This window comes from Lygodium microphyllum, chromosome 28, assembly GCF_053477565.2.
Source record: "Lygodium microphyllum isolate KBCC chromosome 28, Lygodium_microphyllum_v1.1.10, whole genome shotgun sequence".
Taxonomy (NCBI): Eukaryota; Viridiplantae; Streptophyta; class Polypodiopsida; order Schizaeales; family Lygodiaceae; genus Lygodium; species Lygodium microphyllum.
In genome coordinates, this window is record NC_141162.1 from 72,248,236 (window position 1) to 72,269,070 (window position 20,835).

The window sequence follows — 20,835 nt, forward strand, 5'->3', positions numbered from 1 at the left end:
TGCTTGTGATCTATGCTATGCAAGGTAATTGGAAATCCATTTCAAGAAAATTCCAATTGCATGGCATTCAAATCCATGGTAAATCTACCAACTATTTTTTGTCCTAATCACATCCAAGTACTATGTTAATAGGTCCCATTTTCAAGGCTATCAAATCCTCTTGTATAATGCATGATGATGAAAACACGATAGGAGTGCATGGGTACACTTCATGGCTAGCTTCAAAAGCCACATTAGCAACTTTTACCCTTAATGGTGCTTCCATATCCTTAGGTAGTAGCTTTAGCCCTTCCAAAGATTCTGTATTTATAAAACTATATGTGCTGCTCGTACTATCCACAAGAATATAGGCAACCTTTCCATTGATAAGACCTTTGAGCTAAAGAGTATTTCCACCTCTACTACTCGTCTATGCATAATGAAATATCAAATAAATCATAGAGAACCACCAAATAAAAAGAAAACCTGTCTATCAGATCATAGAACTCTTCATTTTCATCATTTTCATCTTCATGTGACTTCTCAGCTATAACTAAAGTTGACACTTGAAAGAGTTCACTCTCGTTCACTTCCTCATGAGATCCTTCTTTTATGATCATGTTGATCTTTGCTCCCTTTGACTTGCACTTTGTCTTATGGTTAGGAGTCTATTTCTCCCCACACTTAAAGCATAATTTTTTTTTATACATCTCCTTTAATTTGTCATTAGATATATGCTTTTCTTGTGAGTTATTTGTTGTAGATTTTCCTCCAAAATCTATCCTTTTAAAATCTACTTTAAAATCAACATTAGATCTTGGATTCATTCCTTGTTTTGTGCCATAAACTATAGGAAAAGTTGGAACCTTGTTGTAACAATTTTGGAACATGTCCTCTTGTCTAAATGGCTTTCTTTATTAGTTGAAATACTATCCCAATGTAGAAGACAGATTTGAAAGTGTATTTTTCACAATTTTGGACTGAAATGATGACATGTCTCTACCATACTTTGGCTATACCATTCAGAAAGTTGAATTGCTTCATGGATATTCTTGGGCTGCATTGTACCCACCTTCGAAGAGAGATGTAAATCAAGCCTGTAGATGTACTTATTCAGCTTGGCTATGTGTGTGACATCTTCTACATACATGGATAAATTCAAGAACATATTGGAGTAATCTTGCACAGACATTGCCCTTTGCTTCAAGTCATACACTTTCCTTTGCAAATTTTCCTTCTCCATTAGAGAGACAAATATATCAAATATTACTTGAATTCATTTCATGTACCAAACTCTTCCCTAATCTTTTATATATGCCTCTACCAAATGTGGGCATAGCCTTCGAGGTGAAGAATTGCATAATAAATTTTGGCTTCATTGCTCCTTGGGTAAAGTGCAAAGTACATTTCAAGCTTGTTAACCCATTTTTCCCATTATGTAGGTGAAGAATTATCTCCTTTAAATTTCGCAATACTAATATTCTCTTTATACTCATGGTCATTGTATGGGGACTGGGCTATCCAAGATTATTGTCTCCAAGAATCTTTATTCCATGAATGTTTCCTTTAATAGGGCTATCCATTTTGATTGATACTAAAACCTTGGTGAGGTGATTGATCGTTGCCATGATTAGAGGGTATTTCAAATTATTGTCACTCTCTTGGAGGTTGACCATGCATAAATATTCATGCACCCTTAGGTCTATCATCAAGATCGATCTCTACTAATCTTGTCATGGTAGTAGGTTAAGGATAGAATGACTTGTAGAAGGGATCGCATCCATGCTCATCATCTTCTATGTTTGCATCCTCTTCATGCCTAGTATCATTCCTTTGGTTGAAATGAGGTGTTGGGTTATGCTTGGGTTGATATGTATCTTTGATTTTAGAAGACTCTCCTCTCTCAAAAATTATGGGATCAAGAAGCAGAGTAGAATTTGGATCCTTTGGGGGTGGAATGCTACCCAGTATAAGTTGTGTTTCATGTGTTTTGCTTTCCAAATTCTTAATAACAACAATTAGCTCATCAAATTTGTTGTCCATTGATTTGTTAAGCATGTATATAACCCCAAGAATCCCCTCATTCATGCTATTCAACTCCTTAGAAAATTGTTACTACCCTTGAGGACCTTGAGATTACATAAAACTCTATATTTTTAGGATGACTCGATTGAGCATTAATAGCACTAGTATCCTCATCATCTTCTTGGTGCTGATTTAGTTAAAGGTCAGACCCATTAGGCTTAGATTGGTAAGTCAATACATCTTTATTAATGGTTTCTAAGATTTTATATTTTCTTTTGTTTTTGGTCATCTTGAATGCAAATCTATCTATGGTGAACAATAGTCACAAAGAAGGCGATAACTTTTGATTCGAGTATCCAAACAATGTGATTTTTGTCTTGAGACCTTGGCAAAAAATTCCTATCTAGCTATGATCATCAATTTCCATTAAAATTTCATTTACTGATCTTGAAACCAAATTTAGTGGTCTATCCAAAACTATTTTGCCACATATCTAGACCCTATTTGCATATGTAAAACCATCAATAAGTGATCTTTCTTGTACCAAACCCTTGGGAATACTAAACTAAACTTGTAATAGGGTACTTGTATGACTTGTAGCACCACTCCCAAAAGTGGTAGAATACCTAGGAGTACCTATATAAGTTTATAATACCTATTTGAAATTCCTTGTTTAGCCTCGTTTTACTGTAAACCACTTGAAAATGATAAATACCACCTACAAGTGACTGTACTAATCTATCATACCCCTATAAAGTGTAATAAATGCCTTATTTTAGCTCCATCAAATTGAAATCACATTGTAAGATCTGTAATATTATAAGGTAAAATGGAATCATTGTTGTAGGCATGCCGAATGAAGTCCAAATTCAATGCCACGGTACCATCTTCATCCCTTCACCGCATTGTACTTGTGTGAGGGATAAAATGGAGGGATGGGAATCTACATGGGGCTTTGGAATCTTCATTGTAAGGGAGAGTCACCTCTATTTTGGCCCACAACTCACCAAGTATTCCTTTTTTTTACGGGCATTTTGACATTTCAAAGGCATAATAGACTAATCAAACAATCATGAAATGCAGGGGTAGAGGTAAACCTTTGTCTCTTTCAATGGGATGCAAGTGGAAAATGGGTAAATGGATTGAAACTAAAAGGAAAAGGATAGGAATATTACCCTCTTGCAGTGACTCACTGCATTGCAATGATTTTCCCACTTACCAACTTATGATTTTCTCACAAGATACATAAATGATTAGCCAATCAAGAAAATTAGCTTAGACTATAAAATGATAGCATTCAACCAACATATTACATCAATGGGATTCAAGCATTACTTCAAACAACCATAGGAGAGTTCTATATGCTACCCAATCATGAAAATTTATCAAGGATTACTCCTAATCCATCTTTCAACAATTGGAAAGGCCAAGCAAGAGGATAAAAGAGAGATTAGAGAGTATAAGAATTAATGGTACCTTGATATTTGATGAAGGTGGTTGTTGAAGTTGAGATGAGAAATTCCTCCTTGATCAATCATTGATTCATGTATGTCTCTTGTTGTAAATGATCAAGGCTGATCAAATTCACTGATATAGGGTTGAATCCTTACTTAGAGTCTTCAATAATAAAAGTTGTAGCCCCCAATCCTTTGGTGTAAGCTTTGTTGATGAAGAAGTATTAGAAATTTGAAGCAATTCTTGAATATTGAATGTTGTCCATGTTAAAGAGGGTGAAATGTCCAAGATCCTTCCATATATCGACAATGCTAATCAAGATTAAGTGGAATAAACCTCCTCTTATATCTTTGAAGTGATTTAGCACAAAAGTCCCATGAATAGGAGCACAATAGACCAATATTTTATAAAGATTTGATGATGCCCTATTTGCAATGAAGGTCAAGAGAGAAAAAACTCATCAAATCTTGATGAAATGATGAAATCTTTGATGAACCTTGAAGCATAATAAGAAGGAGTAGCCCTGAAGTGATTAGAGATCAAAAGCCCCTTGAAAATAGGCAAAGGTTCATGATGCCTTGTTTTGTTAGAAAGAGATTGGAGATAATCTTCAAATGATTGGAGGATAATGCTTCAATCTTGAATCATTGTTGAATGCTGAAGGTTTAAAAAAGTGTCTATGAAGAGATTGTGTAAAAAGCCCCTTGAAATAGAAATATTCAAGCAAAAAATATTTGCTGTCTAAACTCATAGCTAGGATTTTGAAGCTTCAAGAATGTCCAAGAAAAAGTTGAATCTTGTCCAATGCTTTAGAGAAAGTAGTTGTAGGCCGAAATGAAAATTTAATCAAGATTTATGCAAGATTCCATGGAGATAGGAGATGTTGTCCACCCTATGCTCTCAACTTCAATGCTGAAGAATCAAGCTACCATGTTGAATGCATTCCATCTTACTTACATTAGGAGTCATCCATGGATCAAAATGAAGAAAATGAAGCAAGCATTACTAAGATTTGAAGTATCAAGTTCAAGAGTATTGTAGTCGTGACCAAACCATGTGATGCCTTTTGGACTTTCAAATAATCTATTCACTTTTCACGTAATTATGAACAATATTTTGCAACTCTTTGTGTTCAAAATAGTCCTTGTTTTCTCTGATGACATTCTTATATATAGCAAGTCCAAAGAAGAGCATTTAAGGCATGCATGAGGTAGTTGACACATTGAGAAGACACAAACTCTTTGCAAAGGAGTCAAAGTGTCCTTTTATGGAGGATGAAGTGGAATACTTGGGTCACATAGTCGATGTGAGTTGGATTAGAGTGGACCCAAAGAAGGTGGAATGTGTGAAAATTTGGCCTACCCCTACTAATTCTACATCTTTGAGAGGATTCCTAGGATTACCATCTCTCTACCAATGGTTCATTAAAATTTATGCACATGTTGTAACTCCATTGACCAAACAGCTAGAAAAAGAGGCTTTCTTTTGGGACTCTCTAGGAGACAAAATCTTCAGTGAGTTGAAGTCACTCCTAATTTTAGCACCTATTTTGGTATGTTCCTAATTTTTCTTAGGAATTCACTATATGTTTGGATGCGAGTGGAAGAGGACTAGGGGCTATTCTATACCAAGATTATGGAGTCATTGCCTAGGAAAGGAGAAAACTTGATGATAAGGAGTGCCAACTTTATGTGTATGAGCAAGAGATGCTTGCAATTCTTCATGCTATCAAAAAATGGCACCACTACATCTATGGTGGCCATTTTAAGATCAAGAGAGATCATCTTGTGTTGAAATACTTCCTTTCACATCCTACTTTATCTCCTAAGCAAAGAGAATTGTTGTCTACACTTTAAGGGTATGATCTTGAAGCTCTCTTACATAGCAAGTAAAGGCAAAATTTTGACAGATGATTTGTTAAGTAAAGAAGTCACTATGATGAAAGAATTTTAGCAAGGAAGAGATGAAGAGTATCCTAATTTTACATGGCATAATGGACTTTTATGGTACAAAGGATGGATTTATTTAATGTCCCAAACATCTTTCAAGTATTGTATTTTGCAAGAAATGTATTTGTCACCATCGGTGGGTTATCATGGGATATTAAAAGACATTTGAGTTTTTTATTGGAGGGGTATTTAGTGAGATATTAAAGATCATATTATGTAATATTTATCGTGCCAACAAAGTAAAGATTGCACACTTTTCTTGGTGGTTTTCTTCAGCCATTACCCATTCCTCAAGGGAAGTAGATTGACATAAGCATCGGTTTTCTCATAAGATCACATGCTACAAAGTATGAATGGAATAGCATTTATGTGGTTGTTGAGTATTTAACTAAATTAGTCCATTTCACCTTAACTAAGGTCCAATTTTCTACCAAATAAGTGGCCAATCAATTTATGAAAGGTGTTTTCAAGCTCCATGGAATAGCATTAGAGATCACATTCAATCATTATACTAAGTTCATGTGGGAAACCTTTGGCAGAGCTTATTCTCTTCTATGGGTTCCCAATTGACTCCTAGCATGGCATATTACCCCCAAAAGGATGGGCAAATGGAGTAGTGATTGGAAGTCTATCCTCATCATTTTTGTCAATGATAAATGTCTTGGGATCAATGGCTACATTTAGCTCAATACTCATCATATGTGTAATGACCTAATCTTATTAATGAATAAATATTTTTCCTCCATTTTGTTTTTCCGTCCCCCTCAAGTAGATATATTTTCCCTAGTTATGACATCAAGATTTCTTTTTAGAACACATATCAATTTTTTCCCATTTGTAATTACAAACATTAGAATTAAGTTCTGGAAGGACCCCACATGAATTCCCATAAGGATCATACGTGAACAGAGATCACGTGTGAATAAGGAGATAATAACTTAAAGTTTTATAATAAAATCTTAGGGAGAATATAGTAACATTAAAAAAGACTGCACATGAACCTTCCACATAGAACTTCCGTTTCAACTCACATGAAAATCACCCCCAATAACACACACACACACACACACACACACACACACACACACACACACACACACACACACACACACACACACACACACACACACACACACACACACACACACACACACACACACACACACACACACACACACACACACACACACACACACACACACACACACACACACACACACACACACACACACACACACACACACACACACACACACACACACACACACACACACACACACACACACACACACACACACACACACACACACACACACACACACACACACACACACACACACACACACACACACACAAATACATTAATATAAAGGTTAAAGTGAGAATGAGAAGTTGTATGCATGAGTGATATATGCAAAGCACATGGATGAGGGCAAGAGCAAATAACGCAAATCACATAATAACAAGTGCTAATATAATAATTTTTTTTAAAAATCTTAATTAGTTATTTTTTAAAAGTTATCCCCCATTAATTCATAGTAGTAGTTTCCCCTATTTGTGAGGATATCTCATACTATCCCTCTCCTAATCAATACATGGAATTTCTCATTAAAGACAATTATATGTTTTAATCTCCTCTTACCACACGTTGCCATGTCAAAGATCCTATGACATAAGCAGAATTACACCCCCTATTAATGAAGATATTTCATAATTTTCCCTCTCCTAATTGACATGTAGCTTTTGCACTAAAGATAAGATTTTATTCTCATTATGCCACACATTGATATGTCAACATCCCATGATATCAACAGAATCTCACCCTCTCTCTCTCCTCCCCTATAAAAGGAGATCGATTAGAGAGGAATTGGCAAGTGGGAGACAAATGAGACGAGAGCAATGTGAGGAAGAGAAAATGATAAAATACTTTCATATTTGAGAGAGTATGAAAAGGTGCAATCTAAATTTCTTGGCCTTAATTCCTACTCATTTTCTTTTCTTCTCATCCATCATCTTATTATCTCATAAGATTTGCTTCCTTTATCCCATCCTAACTACTTCCTTTATTCTATCCTACCCACTTCCTTTTTCTCCATCCATCATGTCCCCTGTGCAAGAAGGTCAACATTTTAATTGAGGCAGTCTCTCTTACATGGCAGGTTCATCTTCACTGATACACACAAGAAATGGTAGTGAATGACGCTATTTATTCCAATGTACAAAATCAAGTACTCTTTTGTTTAAGTGTTTGTACATACTATTTAAAATAAGCCTTATTATTCCTAGAAAATAATTATAGATTATCCACCTATTTAATAGATAAATTTTTACGTTTCTAACATACACATAAATATAAGCTTTAATCAATTCACTGATAATAAACTAATAGATAATTCTATTTGGAGTTTATTTACAAGTATACTCGCGGTAAGACCTCATTCAAAATGTCCAAACTTGAGCAAATAGCTAAATTCAATGGTGAAGGTTTTCACGCCTCGAAAGAAAAGACAATGTACCATCTCATGAGGAAAGACCTTTGGGATCTATTTGAGGATGATACAAGAGATGCAGATGGCAAGAGTGAAGATAATGAAGACAAGTTCATTGAAGAATTCTAGCTCAAGACAAAAGAGTGGAAAAAGATGAACAACAAGGCTCTATGCATCATTACCTAGGGACTATCCGATGATGTATTGTACCATATCTCAGGCATCAAAGATGCAAAAAAGGCATCATTGGGATGAGCTTGACAGGATATTTGGAACTCAAGCTAAAAACTCAAAAGTAAAATACTTATGCAATTTTATAAGCTAGATGCAACGGATAGTTCTTCTATGACCATGCACATTAACAAGTTTAAGAGCCTAAAATTCAACTTGCAATTTTAAAGAAGAACATAGATGCGGATGAAGCCATAGCAATGCTACTAGCAAGTGTAAATTAAGAACCATATGAGAACCTTATGTCTACCCTAAGTAATGTTCCTAATCTCTCACTCAAAGACATTGGTCCTTCTCTACTTGATGGAGAAAGTAAACTTAAAAACAAGGATGAAAAAGAAACCATCTCCAAGGACAATCTCTTGTATGCCGAGGGAACTTATGGAGAAAAAGGACGTCGATGAGGATTCAATACCAACAAAAAGGATTGAGTCGCATGTCATTATTGTGGTAATACTGGACATATGGCCAATGAATGTTTCCATAGGAAAAGAGCACAATAGGTGCAAAATGGTAATCATCAAAATCAGTTCATGAATGAAGAAGATGAAGAAGATGCTTCTATTACTACCAACAACAACTCTAATAGATTGTTTTAAAGAAATTATCTTTCCCATAGTGGATCTTATGTTTTCCCATAGTGGATTTTGTTTCCCTTAGTGGATTTGCTTTGTAAAAAAAACCCTTGCCAAAGATGTAAATTTTCAATCTTTAACTTGATTAGGTTGCCTATGAGCTAGTCTCCCATGCCATGTCATCATGTAGGGGGAGCAAAAGCCAGCAAGTGTAGGAACTCATGATTTGAGGGGGGTGTTGAAAGATATGACAAATGATGTATGCTCTAAGAAGAGATGCCCTAAATCCCATATGCACATTGCAGTAGAATGCTACTATCCAACTACTATAAAGCATTGTACTTGATTATCACTTTCAATGAGTAATGCAATATCATGATGCTTTGTACTTTCAGTTAGTGTTATTGTCATTGTCAATCTCTTGCACGAGATTGTGTTTATGAGTCCAAGCTTCTATATAATTCAGTTGTGTAACAATTGGTCTATTCATTGTCCATGTCACTATGAATCTAGTCTTCATCTTCCAACCACCATAGTTGCCATGCTCTAGATCCGTGTTTTTGACAGGCCATATTCCCCATTGTTAACCACTTCTCCTTGTTTTTGTTATTTAGTTTTTCTCCAAACTATTGGCTACCATGATGCAAGTTTTTGTGGCTTGAGAAGATAGTGGAACCATTCCGACATACAAGGCTTGCATTAGGATGATATTGTATTTTCTCTCAATATCTTGTGGAAAGTGGCCTTGGAAATGAATTTCTTCAATGTTTTTGGGGTAGAAGGAATTCTACAGTTCTCCATTAATTTCTTCTCTTTCCAATAGTGCCACTTCTTCAAGTTTTCAGTCTCTTTGGGTGCTTGTTGATGACAATTTTTCTCGGCTGCATAGCAAAACATAAAACTCCCAAGAGAACACCAAGAATGTAGGGAAAGAAATATAAGAAAGTCTATCTTGCCTCAACAATAAGCATGCTATTAATATTTTTATGGAACCACATAAAGAAAAAAATAGAAATAACAATAAGATCTTCATGTAGCATCATATAAAGTATCTCCCACTAATTCTTCTTCTTCCACACAAAAGAACCAAATCTACAACATGATAAAAGGCAAATATGAAAGTACACAACATATGCACATGGATCACTAAGTATGAACCCGTTAAGAAAAGAAGAGGCAGCTATTATAGAATCCGAGATACAAGCTTGACTTTCTTATATATTTAAAATATATATGGAAAATATTATGTTGGCACACAAAGAGAGAAAAGATGAGAGAAAAGAAAGATGTAGAGAGAGAGGTAGAGAAATTGACAACACACTAGGGACTGGAAGATGGGCCAATCCCCCCCCTTGTGGAGTTATATTATTGACAAGGAGCAAGCTTATCCGTTACACATAAGCTAGTTCTTACTTGTAGATCTTGGAAACAAGATCACGGTTCCTTGCACAATATACAACGGGCTAACACTTGCACGACTTAGAAGTTGGCACCTTTTGATCCTTCTTGAGTCTCCTTCTCTCCTACAAAATATGTGTAGGGCTCTCCTCTTAGCACTTGATTTCAATAGAGCTTCCACAACACTTGCACATTCTCTTCTCTTCTTGGAACTTGATTTCAACAGAGCTTCCGCAGCACTTGCACCTTCTCTTCTCCTCTTGGAACTTGATTTCAGCAAAGCTTCCGCAATGCTTGATTTCAGCAAGGCTTCCACAACACTTGCACATTCTCTTCTCCTCTTGGATACATGCAAAGTGATGCTTCCTTCATCTCTCCCTTACACCCAAGGAGAGCCTCCTCTTTTATAGGATTTCAAGAGTTTCTCTTCTTGGAGAGAGAGTTGAGTTGACCTTCATGCAAGATGTGGTTGTTCCACTCTATAGCACTAATTTCGAGATATCTTTTTCTGTGTTGTTTGGATGAAAAAACATCCAACACGAAAGTTGTAGATCTCGCTGTTTCCGATAACCCTAGTGGTCCGTTTTTAGAGATCATTTTTCTATTGTGAGATATTTTAAAAATGTATTGTCCAAAAAATAGCTTTTTAAACTATACTCTTAACTTGTGATCCATGCAACCACCTTGAGTCATAGATAAGGAGAGCTCATTAGATTGCCTTGGACCTCAACCTTAAGATTTAATTCTACACAAAAGCTTGTCATTTTAGACCTTAGAAAGAGAAAATCACTTCTCTCCTCACGTCCAGAGGATCACGTCTCTCATCTTTCTTAGTGAGAGAATTCCCTCTCTTGTCTTTCTTAATGAAAGAAAAGACCTTAAACCTTGACTTGTACGGAAGAGGATGACCCCAAATGAATGCAATGCTCATTACACATAAGTAAACATTCCCAGGCGTCCCTGGATGCACACATAAATACATATACACAATGCTAATGCACTTCCTCTTCTTAGAAATCAATCCATCTTCATTTATGTATATTTCCTTGGTTCTTGTGTACACTCTTACACTTGGCAGACACTTCTTTCCCCTTTATAACTTGTATTGCATGTACTAGATATCCCTGTCAGTCATAGTGCTTTGATCACCCCATTAAGTGATGCACTAGGAATACTGGTCTCTAAATGGTCTTGTGGCCATGCTAGATCATCATCAACACTTAAAGAAAGTGATCCATTAATGTATTGACATGAATTTATTAAATAGAGAATGCGTAATAAGCAATCAATTTAGTGACAGTGGCATAATGAATGTGCCACAACCAAGGATGGACTATGTGGGTGTCTCTAGGTGTAGAATCACTGGTGTATTCTCATGTCGGTCACCTAACATGCTAGTGAATAATATCATGCCACATCACCAAGGCACATAGTGGATGCCAACTCATGTAGAGCTCGACATTTTGACACTCCCCTTGAGCTCAGTATGAGCTTGTGAAATTCAAGCATAGTCTTGAAATGTTGAAGCTTCTCAACTCCCAAGGCCTTGGTGAAAATATTAGCAATTTGATGCATGTGGTGCTAATATAAACCAAGTCAATATCACCTATTAGAATTTGCTCATGAATGAAATGGTAATGGATCTCTATGTGTTTGGTCTTTGCATGATAGATTGGGTTCCTAGCCAATTGAATGCTACTAAGGTTATAACAGTAGATGATAACCTTCTTATCCACCTACATCCCCAAGTCACTAAGTAGCTTGTGTAACCAAGCTACTTCACATGATGCAATTGTAGCACCTCTGTACTCAACTTCTATAGTAGTGCTAGAATAAGATAACTATCGGTCGTTTCTTGCTACTCAGTGAATCGCATCTTTGTAAAATCTACTCTCAACTTTAAAGTCTAAAACTTACAAGAGACTTTGCAACATTTGGTTTAACAACTATTGGTGCCACACCATCCAAGATTTGTGTTGACCACTAAAAAGTGGTTTTGCACTACTAAAAAGTGGTACTGAACCATTGAAAAGTGATAGTGCATTGTTCAATGGACCATGTCTTTATAAAACTAACCCAACTCTAAAGCCTAAGACTAATTTTTAACTTTGCAATATCTATTTTAACAACTTATGGTGCTACATCATCTAATATTTGTGCTAGACCACTGAAAAGTGGTTTTGGACTACTAAAAGTAGTACTAAATCATCAAAAGTTTTATTGCATCATTCAATGAACCATATCTTTATTAAACTTAACCAATTTTAAAGCTTAAGACTAATTTTTGACTTTGTAACATTTAATTTAACAACTTATGATGCTGCACTATCTAAGATTTGTGCTTGGGGCCACTCAAAAGCGGTTCAACACCATTAAAAAGTGATTATGAGTCACTAAGAAGTGGTCTTACACCACTAAAAAAGTGCTCAAAAGTGGTACAAATGATGTAGCTTTTCACAGTACAACACCATTTAGAATTAATGTTGCATAATGGTAAAAAATATTCTACTTTTAATGTGCCATCATATCACTCAAAAGGAGTGTGGAGCCACCCAAAAGTGAATTTAAATATTTAGAACTCAAAGGATATGAAAATACATAAAAGTATAAAGGTCTATATATTTATAGAGAAGTATACTACATGTTATCCACAGTTCATAGTACATTTCAAGCTATCCAAAGGGCATAAATACATTTCAAGCTATTTAGAGGGCATAATATAGTTCATTTACTATTTTGTGATAGTACAAAGTGGTTATAAACATGAGTAGACAAATGATCCTTGGGGTTGTTGAGGTAGATGCTCTTTGTATATTGCAAGGACTCTAGGGGTGTTGCCCATTTGCACAACCATGGTGGCAAGAGCATGTGGGTGAGATAGTATGGGCCCTACTATATGGCCATGGAATTAAAAGTGGGAGGGTTTATGCAATTGTCCCAATGGTTATGGAGGTTTTTGTACCTATACTCATCAACTAGCAGTAATATTGACTCTAGATCTGAAAAGGGGCCTTTAAAGATAGTGGATTATGACCAATATCCTTCGTAGCGTTGGGTATTTTCTCAAAAAAATTCAACTTCTCATAGTGCCACTCCAAGAAAATATCTACAAAGTAATAAGCCATATCATTGAAAATTATGGCTAGTATGACTTCATGTGATGAAGTCAATGTTGTACACAAGCAAGGGCTCCAAAGCATCACATTAGTAATTTTCCCGAGATCTCACAAAAATTCTAAACATCCTACCTATGATAAATCCAAAGCTACTTTTTCACTCTTACAAATTCAATGCACTTTGAGATGGGAGGTTCAACATATGTCATTGCCCCTATTTATTTATCTTTTCTTGAAAGATATTTTTTTATTATAGCAACCCATTTAGATCAAGAATGATACTTTTATTGACCCTACAAAAATATGAAACCAGATATCCTGCCATCTAGTTAGTCCAATGAAATTCCTTGATCATGGATGAACAACAACTAAAACTTATTTCACTTTATCTACCTACATTTGGGCATCTATTTGAGTATCATCAATCAGTTTGTCTATCACCTCTTCTAGTTCTTCAATCTCTCACTAGAAGGGAACAAAGATATATCAACAATTGTTTTCAACAGAAATCGGTGGCATTACTATCTATGACACAAATAGAAATGTAAATAGTGATGCATTTTGTGACACCTTTTGCAATGTAGATAGCGATGCCAACAGTCATGGCATTCTGAGAAAAAAATAAGGCCGAAAACTCCATCGTGGCATTTTTACTACAACAAAATGAAAATGAGTAAAACATAGAGGGAGAGAGATTGAAATTTGAGAGAGAGAGAGAGGGGGGGAGAGACAGAGAAATAGATCATTATGGCCGTAGCTACCACCATTTGCAAGGAAAGAGGAGAAGACCACGAAGAAGAAAAGGGAGGGAAGTCATGAAAGAAAAGGGTTTCTTTGTTGAGTCTTTGAGGTAGGTGCACTATTTCTCCTCTCTTTATTTTTGTATTTTCTTCTCTTCTCTTTATCTTCTTGTTTGTGAAGAGATGTATTGAGGAGAGAGAGGGAGAGAGATAGAGAAACAGAGAGAGGAAGGGAGGGAGAGAAACAAAGAGGGAAAGTGAGCGGGGAAAGATTTTATATATATATATATATATAGGAGAGAGAAAAAAAGAAATACAAGGAGGGAGGGAAAGAAAGGTGGGAGAGAGAAATATAGAGAGAGTGAAAGAAAGAAAGAGGGGAGAGTGAGAGGGGAGGGAGGGAGAGAAAGTGGAAGAGAAACACACACACACACACACACACACACACACACACAGCTCAGAGAAGTTACTATATGTATATCCTTTACATCACATGCATTTGAGGCCTATTTATAAATATATTTATCCATGATTTTTTCTTGAATAAAACATAACCATTTTCTATTCAATATATAAATATCCTTTACATTATACCCTTCTATAAGTTAAAAATGTATACAAATGGTATTTTTAAAATACCTTTATTTGAACCCACCTGATGCACACATATATTCATGAGTAACTTACTCGAGATAGGAAGGGAGGGAGAGGGGGGGGAGAGCAAGAAAAATAGAGAGAGAGAGAGAGAGAGAGAGAGAGAGAGAGAGAGAGAGAGAGAGAGAGAGAGAGAGAGAGAGAGAGAGAGAGAATGAGAGAAGCCAAGAGAAACGGATAGGGGATACAGAAACAAAGAGATAGAGAGAGGGGAAAGAGAGAAAAATAGAGAGATGGGGAGATTGAGAGAAAGTAATAGAAACAAAGAGATGGTGGAAGAGAAATAGAAATGTATGGGGGAGAGAGAAAAATAAAGAAATAGAGGGATGGAGGGAAAGAAAAAAACAAAGAGTGGAAAAAAATCAAAAAAATAAAGAGAGGGAGGGGAAACAGAAACAGAGAGACAAGGAGAGGGAGAGAAAAATAAAGATGCAAGAAAAGAGGGGGAAAGAGAGAGATAAAGAGAGGGAGGGAGAGCAAAAAAATAGAGAGAGGGGGTAAAATAAAGATGCAAAAAGGGAGGAAGAGGGAATAGAGAGAGGAAGAGAGAAACAAAGAAAGAGGGGGCATGGAGAGAGAGAGAGAGAGAGAGAGAGAGAGAGAGAGAGAGAGAGAGAGAGAAATAGAGAGAGGGTATAGAAACAAAGAGATAGGAGGAAAGAAATAAAGATACGAAGGGGAAGAGAGGAGGGGAGAGAATAAGAAATATAGAGGGGAGAGAGAAAAATAAAAATAGAGAGGGAGAAAAATTACAAATAAAAATTTAAAATATACAAATAAAAAATAAGAATAAAAAATAGAGAGAGAGAAACAAATAAAAAGGGGCAAAGAGAGAGATAAAGAGAGGGAGGGGAGGGGAGAGACAAATAGAAATGGAGAAGAGAGAATAGCGATGCAAAGAAAGAGGGGGTAAGAGAGAGATAAAGAGTGGGAGGGGGAGAGAAACAAAGAGAGAGGGTGGGGGGAGAAATAAAGATGTGACGGGATAGAGAGAAGTATATTGTCTGCCATGACATTGAAAAAATGGACAACGATGAGAGCCGCAATGTTTAAGATCGCGAGGCATATCTCAATCAATATATCCCATATCTTTGCACTCAACGCAAGCTTATAATGTGATAAAAATATCACTTATTTATAGACCACATGCGATGCTTCGATGAGTTTCAATTGAAAATAATCGATCAAGCATTATTAGACTTTGAGTTAACATTGAGCAAAGTGTGTATCATTCATGCATTGCAATCAAACTCTAATTGAAATAAACTTCAATAATGTTCAATATGCCCTACAAATATCCATAAGGAGGTGCCGGTCCATCTCAAGCAATACACTTATTACGGCCCATAATAAGAGTTCATGGTCGTACAATGGAAAAAGCACTCAAGTCGACATACCTGTTAGAGGACACTCTACCGACTACACTGTCAACATTAGAAGATATTGGTGACTTATCTAGACCTTCCTCAAATGTTGGAGTCTAAGATGAAGGCTATGATCGATGCATTACTACCCATGGATATGGGTCATGCAATCCATTAAGAGAGGAGGCCTCCATACCATTATATGATGGATGTTGAGTATCTATCTCATTTAAGGATGCTCCTTGCACTCCTAGGTATATAGGCAAAGTACGGATGGAGCGATGCAACTGTGATGAAGTTGTTCAGTTACATATTACTTTCCCTTGTCTTGATAAATAGATAAGAACAATTTTTACTTTCTTCAAAGATGTTTGGATATTTTTCAAGCTACTAAAATGTCACATACTGCCATCTAGAAATATGATGCTTGAGTCTCATGATGATGCATGACAAGTGTTGTGGAAGCTTGGCATAGACTATAATAAGATTCATGCATGTATCAATGATTGTGTACTCTTTCAAGGAGAATACAAGTCCATGGAAACATATCCAAAGTGTGATGCTCATAGGTATCACCAAGACCTATAGGGGCAAACCATCCCTTAGAAGGTCCTCATATACTTTCCATCATACCACGCATCCATCACATAATTTGCATAGTAGGCATGGTGAGTTTGATAATGTGACATGTGCAAAATAGGTCAACAGATGGAATCCAACAAATATCAGTGGACTTGTGAGCATGGGATCACATTGAATCACATTTTCAATCTTTGCACAAGAACCAAGAAATCTTCAACTCGGTCTTGCTATGGATGGTATGAATCCATTTGAACTTTGCTCGACTTCTTATAGTGTGTGGCTAGTTATCCTTGTGAAATACAACATCCATCCCAATATGGCTTTCTATAAAGAAGGGACGCCTGATCCTTAGCTTTCTTGTTTCTTGATACTACAAAGTCAAGAATATGGATGCCTATCTCCATCCATTAGTTGATGAGCTTAAGATTTTGTGGGAGAAGGGGATTATTGTGGAAGACATGAGCAAGCATATTGGGAGGCAGTCCATTAACATGCGAGCTATTGTTATGTGGGCCATACAAAACTTTCTAGGATTTGATGAGTGGTCAAGTATCCATTCTTGTTGTTAGTATCTCACATTGATCATTTATATTTACATTGACTAGATATAGATATTATGATAAGCATGGTCACATTGGGTTACCATGAATGTCCATTATGTGGACTAAATTGGACTCCAGAAGATTGCAGACCATGAAGAAGATAGTCTATCTGGGATACACCATATTGTTGTCAGAGGGCCATGAGTTGACAGAAACATTCATGGGAAACCTCCCACACAAATGAATGCCCAAAATTGGTATGAGTGGAAGATGGTCCACGAAGAGCCGCTTCCAAGTAGAATGTGACAATTTTCAGTTTTCTATGAGTTACCATGTTAGACCCATTTACAAATCAACCATTTGTTGTATTCCATGCACATTTTCAAGAATGTTGATAGCTTGTTATGGGATCATATCACAGGAAAGAGAGACACCTTAGGGGCATGAATGGATTTGAAGGAGATAGGAAAGATGGAGGCGCTTTGGCCACAAATTAGCTTTGATGCTCATGCATAACTACCTCGTGCTCCTTGGGTCCTATCCAATAAAGAGGATCACATGGTGGATAAGGTTTTGTATCCAAGTAAAGAGATTTTGAAGGAAAGGGCTTCTAGCAATTGTAACTACTTGGGAGAGTTAACCCCTCAAATTGAAGTCTCAAAAGAGACTCATGTAGCCTATAGTCCCCTTTGAAGCTCTTGACTTTGCTTGCTCTATAGACTTTTATAGCACATGGTCCCATTGTAACTTCCTATTTAATTTGTAATGCCAATTATAATGGAATAATGACATTCTATTTTATCTAGTTTTCATTATTAATTTACGTCCATTTATTATTATAATGGTGCTATTTTTGTAGTCAAGGTATACATTTCAACTTTACTTTTTCTTCCCTCTGGTATTTGAAGACAAAGGGGGAGATATGCCTAGGTGGATAGTCATTCACATTGAAGCGCACAAAATAAATGCCTTGGATAATAGTTGTCTAAAAGCTATAAGTCTGAAAAAAATTTACAACACATTTATATTGCAAATGTAGTTTAGTTCAATGAATAATTCAATTCAATGGTTAAGTTTACAGTGTAAGTTCTTTTAAGTATCTCTCAAGGCTTTGTAGAAACATGATTTGTAAGCTACAAAACTGGAAGGATAGTAGACACTACAAGATACAAGCCATATAACGATGTTTAAAGCAACAAAATTATTCATTCAAAAAATTACCCCTATTATCAATATAACCATCACTATACATGCCTCTCTGAAATCATTGCAATAGGTGTCACAATTTGCATTGCTATTTGCATTGCAGATTATTGCAACACAAATAGTGACACATATTATGATACAATTTGTGATATAAATAGTGATGTATATATGATTATTTGTAATGCTAATAGTGATAGTTATAGGGGGGGGGGAGATGGGTGATAGGGCTTGTGCTAAAAAATGTTTTATAAATCATTTATAGGTTGAATATACAAATGTTGCCAAAACACATGCATCATGAGATGGTAGAAGAAAAATGTTCATTGATTTAATTTCCAAATAAGTACAGTATCGACAAATGACATCTCATAAGACTACATTTGACTGATAGGGAGTAAAATCCAAAAACATATGGATGTATCAATAAAGATCACAAAATGCAAGTCCATACAAAAGATGAGAAATATATTGAAGGAAACCAACATAGAAAGAGCCTGCATAGACTATAGGGCTAAAAAAGGAAGGGATACGTACTCCACAAATCCAAGTGGCTGTTATAAATCCTCCCCATCTGAGAGCTCATTCCGATATAATGGAGCGTTGAACGGAATCTACAATATAAAACAACCAAAGATTAATTTATGTAACATAATGCATTACAAAAAAGCTAGAAACTGAAAATAGGGAAAATGCATAACTTATTGGATCACTACGTGCACATAATCTATCGATAAGAGAAGTGAGACCATGCTTCTCTACATACTAAGAGTCTCCAAACCTGTGGAATCATGGTTTGTGATCAAGTGCTACAAGGAAAATAAAGTAGCATTATAAGAAATAATATTATTAGTACAAGTACTACACCAAATAAGAAAGTTAACATAACCAAAAGAAAACTTACAAATACTCCAAATAAGTTCTATATCTATCACTCGCAAGATGATGCACAAGCCTTGCCTCCAACTATGCCCTCACCGCCTCACACTGTTGCCACCACCATCGTCCTAGAGAGTCTACGGCCTCCTCCCCTAGTCTCTTCCAATCCTCTGCATCCAATCACTTAGAATTTGGAGTACCACTCTTAATTGCCTTGCATACACCTGATCGTCTATGCAATATATATGTACACATATAGTCCATCATCGATCTAGTGGAGAATAGATCAATCGTTATAGGTACTAAGAACTCCTCATGCAAGGATGCGATCACATACTCCTTGGCTCCCTTCGGTATGATTTTTTAATGGTCTAAAATATTGTACATAAATATTTGTTGGCACAACTCTCTCATACATGCCATCACCCTCCTCCCCTCAACATTCATGATCATGGTACTGGTTTTCTCATCCACAATACCCATACCCTAATGGGGTGGATCTAATATGTGCCCTCTCCCATCTGCAACCACACTCATGGGCATAATCAAGAGACCCCTATCCATCTGGTATATCTATAGGGGTGTTATCTCTCTCAAAGTAGTATCCATAGGGGTGCCACCTACAAAAAGTTGAGAAAAACCTAGAGTCAAGGGAGTAGATGTCCCTATAGGTGTAGCAATTCCTAGAGGTAATATGTGTCAACTCAATCGATGGGATAGAGACATTGCGTCCGTGTCTCCATATAATCTACCTGAGCCATCCTCTATAGAATTGATATAGGAGCAAGGAGTAGCAATTGGACAAGGGGTCATAACATCTATATCTCTACAACACCCCCTAGAACCATGCCTAGAATAATGAGGAGAGGAAGTTTGTGGCTCTCCAAGACACCCACTACAAGCACCACCTAGACAATTAGGATAACTGTTGGTCTACCTTATCTCTAAAGTGTGCCATTTGATCTGGAGACATATACATAAAGATCTCCTACAACTCGTCATCTATCATCCCTTGGCTCATCCTGCTCTTCAGATCATCTATAGTGACTTGCATAATCAAATTAAAGATGTTAGCACATTCAATATAAGGGTGAAGGTGAAGTGCGATAATATATATTTGTAAAGAAGGATAATAGGTTTAAAAAACATGGAATAAAATATTGATAAAAGTGAATAGTTAACAAATTCGACAAGTGGACATAAATACAACTAGTCCTATGGCTCCATGATAAGCTCTTGGCATAGACCAGTATACACTCAAAGGTCTATGTATAGGTCCCCACATAAAGAGGAGTCTACTTCATTCTTGAAGTATTATTATACTTAGACTCTTTGCCTAGATTTCCCATGGTTGTCTGTCTCCATGTTTCAATCCATCCTCATGCTCTATCTCCTCCTACGATAGCGACTTCTCTACCTACATACTCTTGTCATATATGCTAGGAACATTTCTTTCATCATACACTCGACCGCATCAAGGCATCGATGGCACAATATACCACTAATGACATTGTCGTGGGTTTGGGTAGAAGATTACATATTCACAATGACTTGGCAAGACAAACATGTCACGTAGATTATTCCATCTTTTCTTGGAGTCATTGAATGGTTGTCTGTGTTTCTTCTAATACTACTTTAAATCATTGTACATCGA

General features: G+C 36.3%; 1 long non-coding RNA gene across 1 annotated transcript in view; it reads right to left on the reverse strand.

The window, feature by feature from the left end:
• Nucleotides 1-18,797: 18,797 nt before the first annotated feature.
• LOC148011587 (uncharacterized) overlaps nucleotides 18,798-20,835 on the reverse strand; it is a 31,870-nt gene continuing 29,832 nt past the window's right edge. Inside the window, exon 3 of the long non-coding RNA XR_015689351.1 lies at nucleotides 18,798-18,916. This is a non-coding gene — a long non-coding RNA (uncharacterized LOC148011587). The remainder of the gene's footprint in view (nucleotides 18,917-20,835) is intronic.